Below are 19,686 nucleotides of genomic sequence, written 5' to 3'. Positions count from 1 at the left end.
GTTGTGTTAACTATATGTACAGTTGCTGTTTGTATAGCCTCATTAGTATGCACAATGCTTCATGCTGATTTGACATTGTCTCTGCCCTGAGGAGCTTGAAATCTAAGGCAAAACCCTGTGACTGTCTGAAATCTGAACATTTCAAGAAGGCTCTGGAAAAAAAGGATTCATGAGGCTGTGAGCAAATACGTTCTAGTTGACATGTCAAAAGCAGCGAGCAAGCAGGGAAGCAGAGGGGTAAACAGCTGGAGTGGAGGAGAAAAACAGTAAAGGAGTCCTAATTGTTGTCAGCTTGATTCCAGCCTTCTTCACCCGGACAGACTTCGCTGCCTCTTTGTCAGTGGAGGTATTTCTGATTTACACTGATCTGAGTGAGAACATCTTCCATGCTTTTATACCCAGCACAGCTGCTCTTGGAGTGGTTTAAATCCCTTGGTCCTTTTGCCTTGTTCAATATTTATGGGTGTGTGTGGTCCATGAAGGAGCAGCAGTAACACAGCCAGAAGCAGGATGGGCAGACAGCTGGTTGTGCTTCTCTGTGCAGAGATACACCTGAAAGAGCTGCAGCAAGTAAGCTGTATTCCTGCACACGGCAGCTTCCTGCATCTAAAGCTGGTCCCAGTTTTTCCAGCCAAGTGGTGGCCTTCCATATTGTCTTTCCATAGTGACCTTCCATTGTGTCTTCCTTTTGGTTCATCAGATAAAAGCAGTTGCAGCCCCTTTTACAAGAAGCTGCTGCCCGTAGTGTGCCTTTCCTCTGATCTGTGTCAGTGCCCCAAACTGCTTTTCTTTCCTCCTCCTTGTAATGGTGCCTTTACCAAGGAGGAAATGCCAGCACCCAGCACTCCCCACACCACTACCGGCTTAGAGACCTTCTGCATGGATGCCTGTTTGGTGATGTTTGGTAATACATGCTGAATCCCTCCTATGGTGCAAACTGCAGAGCTCTCCTTAGCAGTTTGCAGGGCATTAAGAGCCAGTGTGGGTTTCTTTACATGAAGATCTGGAATTGCAGTTGAATAAATAAAGCTTTGAGGATGAGTAGAACATGCCCAGTGCTTTCCTGACCATAACAGTGATCACGGAACCAAGACAGGCTGAGAAGCAAAGGAAGCTCTTTTGGTCTGTGACCTGGTGGTCTGGAAGACAAAGAAACCCCCCACCTAGTTTGTTAATTAGGCAGAAAATCCTCCAAGGCAGCGAATAAATGCCGAGGCTGGGACAGAGGCTCCCCGCTGAGCCAGCACACGCTTCTGCAGCTCCGAGCTCAGCCTCCTGCCCTCGGCAGCGCCCCATGCACGGCTGACCTGCCTGCTGCACCCCGTGCTCCATGCATGTGGCTGCTGCGTTTTCCTGGGCTACAAAGAGCGCTGGGTCTGGGCTCTGTGCAGGAGTGTGGGTTACCTGTCACACGATTGAGAAGCCTTTTCTTCTTGTTGCCTTCCGATTAGACAGAAGCTTCGTTATTGCTGGTAGAAAATGTTTGGTTTCCTTGAAAGGTGCTCAGCCCGGGGGAGAAAGGGGCTTCTTTGTGGAAGAACAAATATGATCAGTCCTTTCTGATTTCCCCCTCTTGGCAGTACTGCAAGAGACAACAGGCTTCAAAAGAAGCTTCCATTCTGTGCTGGGTTTATAAATGTCTCTATAGCTACATTAATAGCATTGCTTTTCTTTCTCTTTTTATTCTTTCCTTTTTTTTTCCCCCCAGCTCTGTTATACCAGAGAGGTGCTGCAGCAAGAGATGGAGAGGAAAGAAAACACTTTTTATTGGGGCTTTGGCACATGCTGTTGAGGCTCCATCTGTTAGATGGGACTCAGCTCCCCTTGAGGCTCATGAGGATTCAGCAGTGCTTTTTAAGGTCACTAAGTGTCCCTTTAAGTGTCCCTTTAAGTGTCCCTTCAAGGTCACTAAGTGTCACAAGAAGTGTTACCTTTGCTAAGGTAAATGTCACTCATCCACCTTGCCTGGGAGGCTGGGATATCATGGTGTCTTCCATGTGATTTTGGTACGTGTTAGTTGCATACCCTTACAGTCTTGTGCAGTCCTGCCGACAGCAGTGGAGCTTTGGCTTTGTCTGTCTTTCTGTCCATGCAAGTGTTTCTGTGCAGTGATCAGAGGAACTTTCAGCACAATTTATTACCATGCTCTGATACAAGACTTCATTAAAACATTATGTACATTAGTATGAAAATCTGTAATTACTTAAAACTGAAAAATGCCTGTTAGAGTATTTTAATGAAGATTACTGGGATGGTGACTAACAGCACAGTGCTTCTGTAGTTTTGTGTTAATTTTTTGCTTTCTAACATAGAAGTCAATGAGCTGAAACTGACACCCTACATTTCCTTGGGGTTTCCTCTGTGTGACGTCTGTGTCTGGGAACACTTTCAGTCACTGTACTGATAAATGGTGTGCATGAACACTGGGGATAGAGAGTTCTTCCAGGCCTGATCTGCTCGGAATGGCCTGAAATTCCATAACTGTTTGCAACAATGACCCATGGACAGGAGATAGTTTCTCTGTGGAAGTGCCAGGAAACTCATTTCTGAAAGCTGTGCTACTCTGTGCATGCAGCATTGCCTGGCAATAAGCCTGTGTTGCTGTGATTTCTGTGCACAGGTCTCTTGTCCTTACAGGCAGAACTGGTTTCATAGGTGTTCCGTACATTGCACTGGGTTTCTTTCCCTCCAAGCATTAGAGGTGCAAGGAAATAAAATAATAACCCTGTTACAGCAGGAGTCCAGTTGAATGGGTAATTGCTAGGCAATGTAAAGGCATTTGAAAAGGTGGAGGAAAAAATAATCTAAATGTCCTCCTTTTACTGGGAAAATGTATTATTATTTATGAGCAATTTTTGTTGTTGAAGGAAAAGTGTAAGATACAGTCACAGAGACCATAAAAATGAAATGTATAAAGTGTTATTTACATTATATTGGAGATGAGGGAATCACTGGCAGGAAGAATGCTAGTTTATTAAATAAAAAATCAGGTTATTCAGAATTCCATACTTAGATTAACTGCTGTACAAAAAGTAGTCCATAATTCTTCTCACAATAGAAACAGGGATTCTGGTGAGCACTGCTAATGGCTCAGTGCTGGTGTGCCCAGCCCATGCAGGAGATTGGGCTGGGGGAAATATCCTGCTGCAGTAGGAGCTGAGCAAATGTAAAGCTGAATGAAAGGCAGTTTTCCAGAGGGTTTCCTGTCTGTGTAATGTGTGAGAGGAACAATGAGATGACACCACCCAGTACTGGGTGGCAGCACTGCTGGTACTGGGCAGTAACAGCCCAACAGTCTTCCGGGGCTGATGCTTCATTGAATTACCAGCATGTGTGTTTGTGTTGTGAAGCCAAAAGCAATGGGTTTAAGACGTGTGTGTATATGTGTACATATAAATACACTGTTAATAGGTGCTGAGTAATTTTTACTACCTCTTGCTACTAAGGATTGTGAATTCTAATTAGTGAATGTGTTTATCCTCAGGAAGCCCCTGGCTCTTTGAGCCTCACACAGTGCTGCTCTATGGGACAACCCTCCCCTTCCTTTCTCCTAACCCTTTGCAGTTTCAAGTCACCAACTGTGTAGATGAGGATTGCTTTATCAGTATAGAAATATACTCCCACCCTACAAACAAAACACTTTTTGTGCTTATAGATGCTGCTGTAGAGACAAAATGGAACCATGTGCCTGTTTCCTGAAGCCATCCCCAGAGCTGAATAAAGCTGCTGGCATTCACACTGGCAGAGGAAGGGGTTCCAGAGCTTGCGGTTACTGGATTGCCCTGTGCCTTGCGTTGGTCCAGAGGCAGAAGCTCTCATTATCCTTTTTATTCTTAAAGAACAACCAGTTTTCAATGAGGTTTGCTAGTCATTGTCAGTGTTTGAAGGTTCATAACTAGATCAGCACATTAAATTATTCCTTTAGATCCTCTTTGGACTGCCAAGCCTATGTAACCAGCGCTTTATATTTGGGTGCTTTCTGATGGCTTTATTCTTTTGCATGTTCCTGGAAGACAAAGTTAGCAAGGAAAACAGAAAAATATGTTATTTACTTTGTTCTTAGGATTCATCTGGAAACTGGTGCTGCTGGATTCATGTAGGTAGATGTCACACCTTATTGTAGGACTGGTGATCAGCAAAGAAAGATTTTTGCTTTTATTGTTTCAGTCTCCCAGTGATGGAGCATGAGCAGGCATGAAATGTCATAATCTCACATTTTTACACTTCTATATTTTACCATAAAATTGATTGCTTTCTCAGATTTCAGAAATTGGACTGTGCTGAACAGATTAGGGTCTGTTACTATTGGGCAGCCCTGCACATCCTTTAAACAGATGAGCACTCAAAAAGGGTCTGTGCTAGTGGTAATTCTACCCAGAAATAGATGGCTATGTCCATGAAGAACATTTTTTCATCTTTCCTGTTGACAGAAAAATAGCCCAAGTAATGTGGGTTTATAGCATATCAGATCACTGCCAAGGGAAAAGTGTGGTTTAAATTCAGCTTGAACCTGCTCTTTCCACTGAGAAGGGGAGTTCTTATGGAAATCCAAACTTTTGTGGGAGCTTTCTGCTTTTCACAAGAAATTACAGTCCCTGGGAAAAGGAAAAAGCCTTTGACTTTGGGGGGTTGGGTTTTAAGAAAGTTTCCATGTTTCAGTGAGAGCTGAAGGTAGGTTTGTGTCCTGACCCAGCAGGGCAGAAGTGCAGGGAGTAAATGGGGACTATGCCCCATGAAATACTGCTTTAGAGTTGTTTCACCTAACAGTGTGTTTAGCTACTTCCTCAGTCACTGCTTTTGTGCATTCAAGGAGAAATTCCAACTGCTGCTCTTGGTGACCTGCAATGCTCTGTGTGTGTACCCATGCTTGGTAAAGGATGCTTGGAAAGGACCAACAAAAGCAAAAACATTTTTATGGCCCATTTTAAGAAAGTTTCTCCATCTGAATGCTGAAATAAAGCTCAGCATAACACACAGATGGAAAACAATTTTATGTCGAAGCCCTCCTGAGCCGTGTGGCTGGTGGTTCTTGATGCTCAGGCTCTGTGGATGCCTAATTGCTACATCTGCATGCAAGGCTGTGTAATGTGCTCCAACTGCCACAGAGTGCACCTAGCCTAAAGGAAGGTCTGGAAAGATGAGTAATTGCTCAGAAATAGCTGCAGGAAGCTCTGCTGCTTCCCTCTGATTGATGCAAGCTATTTGGAAGGTGTTTGCTACACAGGGATGCAGCCGAATTCGGGGCTTGGAGCCAAACTAAAAGGACTGAACTGGTGCAGTGGGGTTGTGCTGTCAAGAACTGAGCTGGCTCAGCCCTGGGAAGGAAAGAACCCAAACCAGGTTGCACTTATAGCAGCCTGTGAGTGTGACAGTACGTCTCCCTCCTGCAGCCTGCAGAAAGCCTCACGCAAGAACCTAGACTCTCAGTGGCCCATGTATAAGACCAAGTATGGATTAAATGCATGTACAAGGTAAATATGATAGTATAAACTACCCTTTTTTACCATTACAACACCCTATGCATAATACATAGCTCATGAATAATTTGTGCAACTATCTATTCCCAAACTTAGGATATTACACAATTTTTTTTGCTCTGAAAATAAACAAAGAGGAAGTGTTGTCCATCAGGAATAAGAATGGACAGGCAGGCTCAGCAGCCACTGGCAGCTGCAGGAGCTGGAGAGCTGGAACAGTCCCCTGAGGAAGTGGCTCTTGTGGATGTGTGAGCAACGTCTGCTATTGCTCTGCAAGCAATCCAGGAAGAAAATGAAACTCTGCCAAACATTTAAAAATCATTCATTTTATTGCAGCATTACTCAGTGCCTGTAACTCTGTGAAATATTGTTTGGAAAGCTGATTGTTTAAACGGGTGTGGGTATAAAATCAAAGGAAATACCGCCCTTGGAGACAAGGCCATAGTCTTCAATTTCAGTCAGAAGTGGATAAATAGTAACTCTTCCTTTTGAGTGCTTTTTGTACTCTTAAATCACTGAATGCTTGTATAGGGGAAGACACAAGGAAAAAGCAACCTGCTTAAGATGGAGGTAAGTTCTATGCCTTTCCTCTGTTAATGTTGGTGCAAGACTCCTGCTGAGCCTGAACCACAGAATCGACTAGGTTGGAAAAGATCTTTAAGATCAAGTCCAACTGTTGCCCAGCACTGCCAAGTCCACCACTGAACCATGTCACTAAGGGCCTCATCTGCACAGTTTTTGAACACTCAGTGGTATTTAAAGAAGCCAAATAGTTTCTTCTTACACTCATTATTTTTCCTTTTGGCCCTTCTGTGTTTTCTGGGGAGCACCACCTTGTCCCTGCCTATATGACCTGTGAGCTAGGGCATTTCTCTGCCTTTATTTAAAGCTCATTCTTTCCAGATTTAAAAGATTCTGAGCCTTTTGAATCACTGTGAAGAGCAGTTGACTTGATAGAGGAACAAGATGGGGTTTTTTTGAGGCTACCCCATGGAGGAGACTTGCTCACAAGGTGCCTGTGTGTTGCAATGCTCTCTACAGCCAATGCAGTCCCCTGTCAGGAGTAGAGGGCTCTGGTAGGCATTAATGATGTTATCAGCATCACCCGAAGTCCCCCCTGAGCTACATCATAGGAGGACTGGTCCCAGTCCACCTCAGCTGTGGCCCTACCCAGTCACTGATCCCTGCTGATTCAGACCCTGACTGGTGACACAGCTCTACCTCAGATGTACCTGATCCCCAGGGATCACTGGGCTGCTTCCAGCTCTGCTCACAATCACTCCAAGCTTCAGTTTGACTTCTTGGCTTCGCTTTGGACCTTTCTTTGTCACCACAGCTCCTGATGGTTTGGACTCTTGGTCAGACCTGGCTTATGGTCCCATTCTAGCCCTGTAATTTGGAATTAATCAGTTAGGTCGGTTGGTTTGGTGAACCTGTGTACTTGCTTGTTCCTAAGGATTATAATTCAGCTGAGCTACGTCTGCTTGCACTATTCCTCCCTCATGAAACAGCCCACACAAACACATATTAAAATATCCAAATGGATTCAAATTATTTTGGTGCCAGCTTCCACATGGCACTTTCATATTTCATATTAACTGTCCTGCTCCAATTCAGCTCACTTTTCTTCCTCCCTTAGATGCCATTGTTTTCATGTATGCTCTAACTTAAGCAAAATCAGAATGGGATGTTCCATAAACTTCCTTAGAGGAGGTCGCTGTGATGGTAGGACATGCAAGAATTATAGGAGAAAAGGTCTGACTGATATGTATAGTTCAAAAACTGGTGTTGGTTTGCAGCCTTTGGACATACTCCTGCAAAAATAATCCTTTGAAAATCAAAACAGAACTTGGGGATTTCATTTTAAATCAGCCTGAGAAATCGTGAATTCAGTCATCAGTACAGAAATGCGCCTCACTTGTTTGGCAAAGCATACCAAAATGTCTGTTCTGTGTGAAACCACACATTAACCAACGTTAGCTTTGAGAAACTGGCAGGTCTCATCAAGCCTCCCAGAGAGCACAAGTGGAGATTCACAGTTGTAACGAAACCTGAAAGGAGCAAGTTGAGGCTGCTCTCCATTCTTCCCAACCGACCGTTGCTTCACTTGCTCTCAAGTGTAATACTTTCCTGTATAATCAAACTTCTTGAAGTTTTCATTTTGAACATTCAATCTTCTTTGCAATGTTTCAAGATATATTTAAAATTAAATCAGTTTTCGGTGTTCTGAGCACAGCATGAAGAGTTCATGTAATATTATTTGATATGATTGCCAACTTTTTAACTTTGGAGGCTTTTAGGAAATTCCATATCATTAAAGTATGAGTATTTACATGCAGAGATGAAAATCTGGCTATAATTTTTATTTTGCAGGCTTCATTTCAGAACCAAGACACGATGGTAATATCTATAGGAGACATATTCCTGGACTGCAGAGTCAGGTTGGTGTATTTCTCCCTAATAAATTTCTGTGTACATATTTACTGAAAACTTCATAACCATCTATTTTTGGGAAGGTTTTGAACATCAGTTGTCAGGCCATATTTTACAAATTCAATTCTGTACTACATGTATCCTCAGACAAAATGGATGCTGTTACTTGAGCTCTCAAAACAGCAAATGTCAATCTTTATGAATTGGAGGGGGGGAGCATCTAGTTAATTTGTCATTTTAAGGTCAAACTTACATATGCAGAATGGAATCATAGGCAGGTCCCATTGCCTTTATTTTTTGCTACCAGTGGGGGGTGTGTGTGTATACGTGTAGCTGAGAAAGCAAATCTGCCTGTTCGCTTCCATTTTATAAGATTTCCACCCATCTGGATGTTTTTATCTTGGTGAAAATGGGAAAAAATATAAACTTTCCCAACTGAGCTTTAAAGACTGCTAGTGAAATTAACAGTCCCACTCACCGGAAAGTTAGCCTGAGTGAATGGGTACACTTAAAAGGTTATGAACTAAAAGAAAATGCAGAGTCCTAAATTAGATTGCTGGCAGCAGCTCCTCATGTTTCATTTAAGCCAGCTTAGTTAAAATGACTTTCCCTTTGGTTTGGCAGGAAAACCAAGATGCTTTGTTTAAGTTCATTAACTCTAATATTTTATAAGTAAGTGAGTACCAAGCGATGTTGTGTTTTCTATGTTCTGAACACTGAGATGAAAGCATCTTTGTCTGAGAAGTTGCCATTTTGCTCCTATTTACATGTAGAGCATCCACCATTGTGCACAGGCTCTCATGGAGGTTTCATTTGTACCTTCTCATTAAGCTCTGTGCTGGGTTTTGCAGCCTCAGCAGATCTGCTGATTACATATGGAGGAAATGTTTTTTTTCTCCCACTTGCTTATATTCTTTGCTTCTCAAGGTTGGGCACAACTGAGATACTTGTCTTATGTCATGAATAAGGGCAGACTTAAAGTACAAACATGATCTCTGTGCCTACCAGTCCAGATTCTCTAGTGCCTATAGAGATGTAGGAGGTGGTGTTAGGTGTGACCCACATTTCCTGTTGGCTTCAATGGACAAAACGCCCATTGCTGCTAACCTGCATGGACTAATGTGTCCACATAAATATGTCCACACCATGTAAATATTCTGCATCGGGCTCTGTTCCATTTATCTTCTGCCTGAGGCTGGCTTGCTCCTCGGTGCTGTGGTGGAAAGTATGCACTTTGGGATGCACTTTCACAAGGATTTATTCCATACAGATGGTACTAAATAGCTGTAACCTGTCCCAAATTATCATTAAATCATGGCTCTTTTGAGGAATAAAAGTATTTTTAAGTCTGTTCCTAGTATCCTCAGCCACATCTGATTTAGCATGGATGCAGCCACTCTAAAGGTTTTGCTGTGGGTCCCTGCATCACTGTTCCTGGTTAAAACAATGCCCTGGTGCATGCCAAGGAACATACAGGACATAAAGAGGTCTTGTTATTTTGGAATAATATTATTTTAACACAAAAGAATTGAGAAGACAGAGGATCATCAGGAGTGATGGAGGCTTAAATAACAACCTCAGTCAGAAGACTATGAGTAACTTGAGGAAGGCACTCTCTTGGGCTAAGAAGCACTCCAGCCTCATCCAGGGTCTGTAAAGAAGATTGTCTCAGGGTTATGCTGCTCATGGAACAGTACAGCTAAATTCTTTTTGCAAACCACGGGCTCAGTTTGGATGCTGGTATTATTAGAATTTCCAAAAAGCATTTATAAGTACTGCAAAGATGATGGAAACTCAGTAGTTTGGCTTCTTCCTGGCGCCTGCCCCTAAGCCCCACACAAGCACAGTAATTGCTGCTGCACAGTACTGCAACTGTAGGCCAAACCAGCCATAAGTCCTCCCCAGTTTACATGAAGGCCTGTTTGTACATTTAAACAAAAAACCCCAACCCAAAACAAACCAAAAGTAACCCAAATAAATGTGCTGCTTTAAGGGCTCTTTCTCCAGTTGTAGCACCCCCTAAAATACTCAAGTAGACTTCTAAAGCAGATGTGTGTAGTGCACTGTGGGTAAGGATTAAACAAGCCCAGATTAATTGTACAAGGAGTGATCAAATGTGGAAACACCCTGCCTTTTCCCCTTGGGGAACTTCAAATGAGCAGCAGTGTTCAGAGCAAGCTTTGTTGCTTGTTGGTTAGAGCCACCTCCTAGCTGGTTTCCTAATAGCAGTGCAATAGTTGATGCAATCCTACTTACTAACCTTTCATGTTCTGTATATTTTTATTACGGAAGACTATTGGGAGACCACTGTCCTTAGCGAATCAGGTTTGTATGCAAACACAGTGTTGCCATTATGACTGGAACACAGGAAAGAACTGGGCTCTGAAGTGTCTTTAGAGAGCAAATGCCAGGTGGTTCAGGCAGGCTGTTAGGGGACATGGTGAACAAGTTCAGTTTTAGAAATGGTCACTTTGTGCTGCCTGGAAATTGAAAACATCCCTTCCAGGTATCTGCTCCACTTGGAAACCAATGGCCACCTTAAAGCTTTGACCCAAGTTTCACACAGAAGGTGAAATAGGTAATAGAAACTAAGTGGAAGCATGAAAAATTCTCTTTTTCTCCCTGGAGAAGAGATCCATTCTGCTGGAGCTCGATAACACTTGGAAGCTCACAAAGCTTCTTTTCATTAGAGAAATGAAAGCCTTGTCATCTCTAGAGCTCTTAATTAGGCACCTTTTGCCATTCACACAAATCTGTGTCCCCGCTGTCAAGTCCTATTTGTTTTAAAAATTGATTCATTCATTTCAGCTCTTTTGTTGGGCAGCAAAAATGGAGAGACCAAATGAACCAAACACTTTGTAAATTGTAAGGGGTTTAATATAATCAGTGAGGCCATGCCGTGCCCAGAGAGCAAGTGTACGACAATGCTTTTGCTTTGCTGCAAAACAGAGCAATAACAAAAACCATGTTCAAAGCAGGTAGGGCTGCAAAGGAGAGAAAAAAGCACATATGGAGTGTTAGCTACCTGAAGGCCAATATGGTTCTCTTGCATTTGTGGTGGGTATTAATCTGCCGGCTGCACGTATCAGGTAGATAGGAAGGATCAAAATTGAAGTGCTAGGATTTAACAGTAATTAGGCTGAATGGTATTAGTGCAGGTTTCCCAATAAGGAGTGGTTTAAATGTTTTATTTAAAGGATTTTGCATTTGTTTTCACCACCGCCTGAAAAATAATGTCTTTCAGGTACTGAATATAAATTTCTACTGAGCTTATCCCTGTAAGCCTTCCTTTGAATCATTTCTCCATTATAATATTCGGTGTCTGTTTACAAGGAGGTTTTCAATTCATGCAGGAAACTCCTCTTGTACGAACATATAAATGTATATATGAATGCAAGTATTTGCATATACTTTCTCTTCATTATTTCCTTGGTTTAATAATCTCAGTGAACTTTGAAACAGGAGCAAAACAATAACCATCAGTAGTGGGACCTGCATGAAGCGTTGGGAATGGAGCTCATCAGTGAAGCCAAGCAAAACTTGATGTGAGACTTAACATTCAGGAAGATGAGCTTTCCAGGTGTGTGGCTGCTGCTTTCCAGGCTGAGAGGAATCTCCAGTAACCTGCATCTTCAGGTTTGATTGATCTCTTCAGGAGGTGGCAGTAAATAGGTGAAAGTACTTCTCACAGAATTTTGTGAACATTCTAGGATTTTCCAAAACTTGTATTTTAGCTTTAAATCGACTATGAAGTTGTTCTTTTAATGGATAAATGGCTGAATGGCACATTATTAATCAGTGTGCTGCATTTTGAAAGGGGAAAAGGGACACAGGGAGAGGAAAGTATTTAGCTTATATGGACACTGTGTGCTCCGGGGAGAAAGGGTCTTAAATAAAGGCCAACATGACTCAAGGATAAAAGGAATTGCCTTTGATTTGAAGTCTAATAGGAGTCATTATCACATGTATTATCTGATTATTATCAGTGTATGCATCTTTCTCTTTAAAAGTGTTTGGGTTGTTTACCCTGTTTTGTGGCTGTGCTTTGAGAAAGCTTGAAAGCCTTTCTTCACATGGACACAGAGGAATATGGGCCATGCATCATACATCCTCACAAACTGCATCAGCCAAACGGTACTAACACTGATGTCTCAGCTGTCAATGGTTTATTCTTTTTTTCCTCAGCCTGTTGAAGAAGTTGCAAACAAAAGTATCAGTACATTAGAACTACCTAAGAAACTGTAAAAATTCTTACCTCTTGTATTTCTCTGCCCAGCACAAATAGGTTTATTTAGTTGAATACGGTACGATTTGCTTTTGAGTTCCTTCTTTTTAAAAGATAAGCAATTCCTACTCCTATTTTATTGACTGATAGTTGAAATTTCCATAACCACACTAAGAGTCTTGCTGACAAAGCAGTGTAAGCAAATAATCTTAGAGGGACTGACTTCATAGAGTACTGAACTAAAAAGGTTTTATCAAAGGGGCTCACACACTAGAAGGAGCTTTGCTCTTTCTCATGAGTAGACAGTGCTTGCGATGCCCAGTTCAGATTGCTGGTGTGTAGAAGAGGCAGATCAGATCATGGATGTTGCTAACAAGGCCTCTTCACTGGCAAATGCTCTTTGCTATGGCATTTTGTACACAGTTTTTTATCCAAGGTTATAAAAGTCCCTGCAGCCTGTATTTTACTTATAAGGGTGAGTGATGGTCCATGAATATACTCTGCATTTGTATTGGATTAGCTGGAATTTGCAGCCCAAGTTTCTTTGAATAATGACAGTGAAAGCATTAAACATCAAGGCACACTGGCACTGTGTAAAGTCCAGCAGACTCACTCTTAAGACTGTAACTTATTTAGTTTCCATTGTGTAAAAATATACTTGGGTCTCCACCTGCCAAAACTCGGAGTGAAACCCTACTCAGAAAAGCCGTTTCCTCCTGCAGTGTATCAGGGCCAGGCATCTGGTGATGTCAGAATGAAAATGTGACACATTGTGTTTAGCTGGACCCAACATAAGTTTTGAAAATCGCTGAAGCTTGGAAAGTTTCACATGGTTTGGGAGGAGGACAAGCTGCTGAAATGCTCAACTTAGCTAGAGCAGCAACTGCAGGTTGCATCTGTGTGTGGAGCAACACAAGATTAACAAATCTCAGGCCTGAGAGATAAAAGTCACTGGGAGAGAATATGATGAACTATGCAAAGCCTGAACTGTTTCTCATTTGTTTGTATGTGAGGACTGGATTGCTCCAATAAACCACTGGGTAGCTGGCAAAATGATATGAAAATCTGCAGCTATTTGCTTTGCCAGCAGGTTTGTTTAACCACTATCAGAATCACCTCACTGAAGGTGCTGAGCTCTGGCCAGGGCTTCAGTTTTCAAACTTAAGTTTTGAGTGTTCAGCTCAAAGCTGTGTTTCAGACCTCAGTAAATCACAATTTGCACCCTTGTTTTAATCCTTTATCTGAAACTTGAACATTCAAGTTGTCCATGCTGGGGACTTCCCTCTCCATGGTGGGAGGACACATGAAGAGAGTATGAATTCTGGTTTTCCATTTTCCATTGTTTGGCTCTGACCCAAGACAGGCCCTCAATATCCAGAGCTTTGTCCATCTAAGCTTTAGATGAACAGCAGAGCACCTCAGCCCCTGGAAGCAGTGCTGCCATACACAACCTCTCTACCCACCATGACTTCCTCCAGCCTCCCAGGAGGAGGCTCCCATGCCCTGCTTCCCACCCATGTGCAGGCAGTTACATAGCTCTGGTATCTGCAAACAGCTGTATTACAACTGGTGTAACTGCTCCCTTGAGGATCCATCGTGCCGGGGAGTCCTCCTGTGAAGCTATAGCAGCATCTTCTTTCTCAGTGTGCCAGAGCATCCTTACCGGCCTTTTATTTTTAATGGTTATAGTATTACCATGATTCTGGTTGGAAGGCTGAAGGTCCTGGGCACTGCAGAGGCAGCCCTGGGAGCAGCCCCTTGGTGCCAGCTCAGCATCCAGCCGAGTTAACCAGCTCAGCATCCAGCTGAGTTAACCAGCTCATTCTTGACAGGAGAGCACTGTCACTCATACACTGGTCTCAGCTGATAGATCTACATGTTACTTTGCTGTGACAAATAGAAGAGGTATTTACAAGCCTCTGTTTACATCTTCCCAGTTCATTCAGCTCCCAGTAATTATTGACAGGTCTAATTACTGCCAGATGGCTGTATTTTAGCATGCTACAATACCAAAGACCCCAAAATCTTCTGTAAATATGTAGCTTTTACCTGGAACCTCAGCAAGGCAGAGAATGTGTCACTGATAATATCTCACAGAAATAGTGATTTGTGAGAACAGTCAGAGTTTTGCTGACAGATGTCAGATATTTTGTTGACATTCTAAAACCAGATACCAATGAAATTGGTGACATTCAGTTAACCAAACTGGAGCAGGAAGGGAAAAGTCTTAGGAAAGGAAAACAAATACTTCCTTTACATAACAATAAAACTTTGCAGAAAATAACCAATCTGACAGTATCAAATATCTTTCAATATTGTCTACTCAGGACAATATAATAGCACAAGACTGAGTAATCTCAGAAAAATGCTATTGCACAAGTAGGCAAACCTCCTACAGAGGTTAAACTTGGAAGTTAAACCAAGAGTCTGACATAATATTCAGTCCAGACTATGTCATGGGGTCTGGAAATATCTGTTCAGTGCCTTTTTCATGAACCATTGTGTGAATTATGTTGTTTTCTGTAGTACTAACATAATGTCTCTGTCATCTTAGTAAGTAGTTGCACACACTCAAGACACTCACAGGCTGAAGATATCAAAAGAAAGAATGGTGGAAGGTGCTGTATATCCAAGAGAGGATGTGCAGATCAGCTGCTGCACCCTGCCTGCTTTGATGTCCACTATTGCATAGCCTGAATTGTGTATGACACCATGGGAATCCCTCTTTTCCTTCAGGCAAGTGAAGGTGAGATGCTAAGAGAAGGAATTTTCCCACTTCTTTCAATTTGCGAACAGTAGAATCAAAATCCAGCAAATGCATATCTGAGGTAGCACTTCCAGGGAATAGTCCGTTCTCTCATGGTTTTGTAGGCTGTGACCAGCTTGGTAAGTGAAGTTAAATGCTGTTGGGTAAAGGTACCAGCAGTGCCCTCAGCTCAAACCTGTGTGTGAGAAGGGAGCTGACAGCTTGTCCATGGAAAAATCTTCGTCTTAGACCAGAACAAGTTCTGTAAATTCAGGCAGTGAAGGCTCCTAAAGAACTGGTTTTCTTATATTTTTTGGTGGCTGCTGCCTTAAGCTTTTGGGAGTCCTAAATGATTAGGCTGAGACATGATATGCTGGAAGACTCATTTGTCACCATGTTCTTTGCTGAGCGAATCAAATAAGAGTCTTACGTATGAACCACAGTCAGGGGAAAGAAGTTCTTGTCAATTCTAGGTTCTGAAACTGAGTGGGTTTACACTTTTTAAGGTTTCATATGTCGCAGCCTTCTGAGAGATTGATTCAGGAGCCCTAAACCAACAGACAAATAGCCCAGTGTTAAAGGGCAGCCTTGGTAAGGAACAGGTACAGTGTGACACCCTGCAGCTGTGGGAATGTGGCCACAAAATGTCGATTTTGGGGGGTCCTGAAATACTTTGGACCACACCATTGAATTTTCCTGGCAAACCCCATTACTGGCTCTAAGCAAGGAGAAGTTGCTGAACAGGTCAAGACAGTGAATTACAGAGCTTTGCAAATGGAGAAAAGAACTGCAGGAGTCATAAAGCAGTAGCTTCAGAAACCTCTTGTGCAAACAGACAACACCACAACTCATGGATTTAGAAGCAGAATTAACTCTGTCCTTCAGCACTGGTTCACTTAACTGCTTCAATGCTATCACGAATGCTACAGAAAAGCCCTCTGGGATGACAATTTTTGTAGAATTGAGCCTGTGATACTGGTACCTTCCCCCCACCTAATCATCTCTTTCAGCATCTCTCATTTAGTGCCTGGGCCCTGTGACCGTGTTCATCTTTTAACTTCCAGTATTTGACAGCTTATTGTTTTCTTAAGATAGCACCCTAGACATATAAGGTGGTACCTAACAGACCCTACTGTATACACTTGATTTTACTCCTTTGTTTTTCAATTTAGAAACACCTGACTCTAGATGGGATTTATTACAGCATGAAATACCTGATTCAGCAGGTGTAGCATCACATGGTGCCTTCTTCAATGGCTGATGCTTCCTGGACTCATTTTGAAGTTTACAAAAGAGGTTAAACAAATTAGGAGATGTTATCAACCACTGGCTTATCCATCCTAAAGCATCACAGCACTGCTCACTATCAAAAAGTGAGTCAGAATTTGTGCTTGTCCTCACATCAGATATCAGTGTGGTCAGTTTTATAAACCGGGAAGCATTCAGGTTCACTCAGGGAGTTTATAACGTGTTAGCTTTTCATTCAGTTCATGCAGAATTTATTATATTTCATGGGAGAATTTGATTTTGTACTAGTTAAATAAATGTTTGACTCTGCAGGTAACTCCTATAAATATTTTAAAGTTCCTTTCTGTATTAGTGATGTTCACATCTCTACCACAGCCTTGCCGAACTATCACAGTTTTATTTCCCTGTCACCTAGGTGTTGTTGGCTGTTAATGTTTAAACGGATACTTCCTTTCTCTCTTTTATTTTTGTAATCATCATTTGTCCTGGGGGCAAAGGCATGCCCCTGTGCTTCCCCTGTGGAAAATGAACTTTGTTAAGCCTGCACTGTGTATACCTGTTGAAGCCCCTGGAACAGACCATCCTTAGGAGGCAATCCCTCATCGAGGAAGTGCTGTCAGAAGGATCTCCAAATCAGATTAGAAAGCCTCTATGGAGCAGGGCATTTAAACAACCAGCTCTGTTGGTTCTTTAAATGCCTTAGGATGTGCCTGTCTTGGAAGAGTTTCTGAATGTCACAGTATTTTGAAAGCATTTCTCTGCTCTGCACAGAAAGCTGCTCTGGCTATGTCACAAAACACCCTGTGTGAGCTTGGCAGAAGGGGGATGTGAGGAGAATGGTTTCTAAACTGCTGGGTTTTGTAGTTTCCTTAGAGACCTACTTGAGCTGCATTACTTTGGTATGGACCTGGAGCTGCTGCACTGCAAATGCAACGAATGACTAGATGAAGCCCCTGAGGTTGCTGATCACCCCAGATCCATACCCTGTGTGGGAACTAGGCTTCTTCACAGGGGCTTCTCATGCCATACCTCAGCCATGCAGGATCTTGGTGCTGCCTCTGCTGTGGTTATTTCCCCAACTCACCCCTCATCTACTCCAAGTCCTGCATCACCCTGTCCTCACACAGAGCTGCCATGAGGTAACTTTCCTGTATGCACAGGGCCTTCTAGAGCTCAGCAATGACAATGGAGTACCAGGCTTCTTCCAAGGAGAGCAAAGGTTGGTGAGAGCGCACAAAATAAGAGGCTGCTACATGCAAGTATCTGACCAGAATGAGGAGGTAGAAGATGTGAGTCAGATGTGCAGCAGGCTGGGTATGCACTTTTCTTTGGTTAGTAAGAAAACTTGTGGCACTCTGAATGCATCTTCTAACTTCCTGAACCCATGAACATGTTTTTGATTTGTTCGAACTAAATCAAAGGCCTGGGTGGCAGGTCGAGGTGGTTGCTCTCAGGAGGAAGGGGGAGTCATGTTTAAGCTCTTCCTCTGACCTGAATTCCTGGTCAAACAGCAACCCAGTTTCTTAGCTGAAAAGTAAATGTCAACAGATAACTAGAATTCAATTATTTCTTATTTCCACTTATCAAAGAGAATTAAGTGAGAGTGATTAACTGGATAAATGTATAAACCAGCAGTGAAAACAATATGCTCCTTTTCTACAACTGTAAACAATTACTACCATGTGATTTAGAAGCTGTCAATTAGCCCTAACCACAGTGAATCAGGGCTTCTTTCTGGTGTAATGAAAATAGAGCATCTTACTGTCACATCAGTATAGATTGCATTAACCTTAATGACTCCTGTAAGGCTAAACCTTGCCTTGGCAGGCAGATTGAACACTGTACGTTGTAAGCTTTGCCTTCAACTTGTCTTTGTAAAACTTCCATCGATTCTACTCTAATTTAAACTAGAAATACAGAGATTGTCAGGTTTGAACAGACCACTGGTTCAACTAATTTGATTTTCTGTTGCTAACTGTAACCAGTGATGGATGGACTCAGGGAAAAAAAGAGTAATTCATTCTCTGTCTCCTCCCCCTTTCTCTTTCCCCTTGTATCCTTCCCCTAATTTGTTTAATTGAGTGTGATGCCGTGCCATGGAGGAACAGATTTCTTTACCCCCAATTGACAAGTTTGTGTACTGAAATGGAAATATTAGCAGCTCTTGTCTCTTCAAACTCCCTAGTATTACTAGCGATATATTCTTGATAGTGTAAATGTCAAATCCCAGTTTGGAAATAATTCTTCCATCTCTCTTGTATAAAATAGATTATTCTAAGAAGTCTCCAAATTCATTGCCAGGAGCCTTCTTGGTTTTTTTGTATCGTTTAATGCTTCCCTTCAGTGGGAGAAAATGTGAATAGGACCATGTTACTTCATGAGTTCCACCATCTGCCACATCTCCTCTTTCATTATTAATCCCTGGCTAAAGTTTATTTGGTGAATTTGATATTAGTTCCTCTTAGACTTAGCCCAGTGTAACAAAATCTAACCCCCTTTCCCTCAGTTGCAGGGAATGTATCTCTTCTTGTTGCATTTAGACGAAATTGCTAACTCCTCATGGGAAGAAAGATATAAGTTGATCTCTCAGCTAAAATAATTTCTTCTTGGTCTAAAGGTTACTATAGCTTTATTGATTAGCTTCTCCAAAATATCTGTTGACTTAAGTTCCCAGCCTATGACACATTAAAGTGATTTTGCTATAGGCAGTTGCGCTGCACTTCAAAATTGAGCCCATTGGGGTTTCAAACTTAGGATTTAAAAATGAAGGTGCCAGAAGTTAATAACTTTTTATATTAAAATATGATGTGGTTTCAATCTCTGGTACATATTAGTTTTACTTAGCACATACCACATCATGCTTTGTTTTAACTGGATTTCTATTACACTTTAGAACAGTTCAGCTATTAATACAGCAACACCACTGCTCTTGTCAGCCTTATTGCTGCACAGGTTTTCTCCAAAGCTCTGTTGGTGATGTGCAGAGAATATATATTATCAGCTTATTTGTTCCTCACATTAGCAAAAAAAACCTGCTTAGGAATAGGAAAAAAGCTCAGAAATACTTTATTCATGATGACTACAAATACTACAGCCTGCTACAGAGCAGGTTAGAAGGTTGCAGGTGTACTTAAAGAGGAAAGAATCCTTCAAGCTGTGAAGTTAACTGGGAATCTCTGAGTAAAGCATTTTCCTACTCACTTGTGAAGCTGGACAGCATGTTGCTGCACAGCTTTGCAAACCTGGCAGTGTTTGAATAGGAGGTCCAATGCAGAAAATGTACTACAGTATTTGTTTTAAATTCAAGTTTAACTACTTTCCTGTCTTGATTCTTTTCACTGGTATGTGCTAAAGCTTCTCATTCAAGTGGGAAACTGAAAGATAAATGAGTAAGAATGAAGTAGTCGAGAGGTTGATCTCACAATTCCCAGACCAAACAGTGGAAATATTTAAAAGTTGTGCATCTGTAGTATCAGGATAGAGCAGAGAAAAACATCATAAAGACCACATTTGAGGGAGCCTGTGCAAGATTTTATGGTCTTTCAGAGCAGGCAGTA

Source organism: Melopsittacus undulatus, chromosome 9 (assembly GCF_012275295.1).
Source record: "Melopsittacus undulatus isolate bMelUnd1 chromosome 9, bMelUnd1.mat.Z, whole genome shotgun sequence".
NCBI classification, from domain to species: domain Eukaryota; kingdom Metazoa; phylum Chordata; class Aves; order Psittaciformes; family Psittaculidae; genus Melopsittacus; species Melopsittacus undulatus.
The sequence above is the reverse complement of the archived record's forward strand: the minus strand, read 5'-3'. Positions refer to the sequence as shown.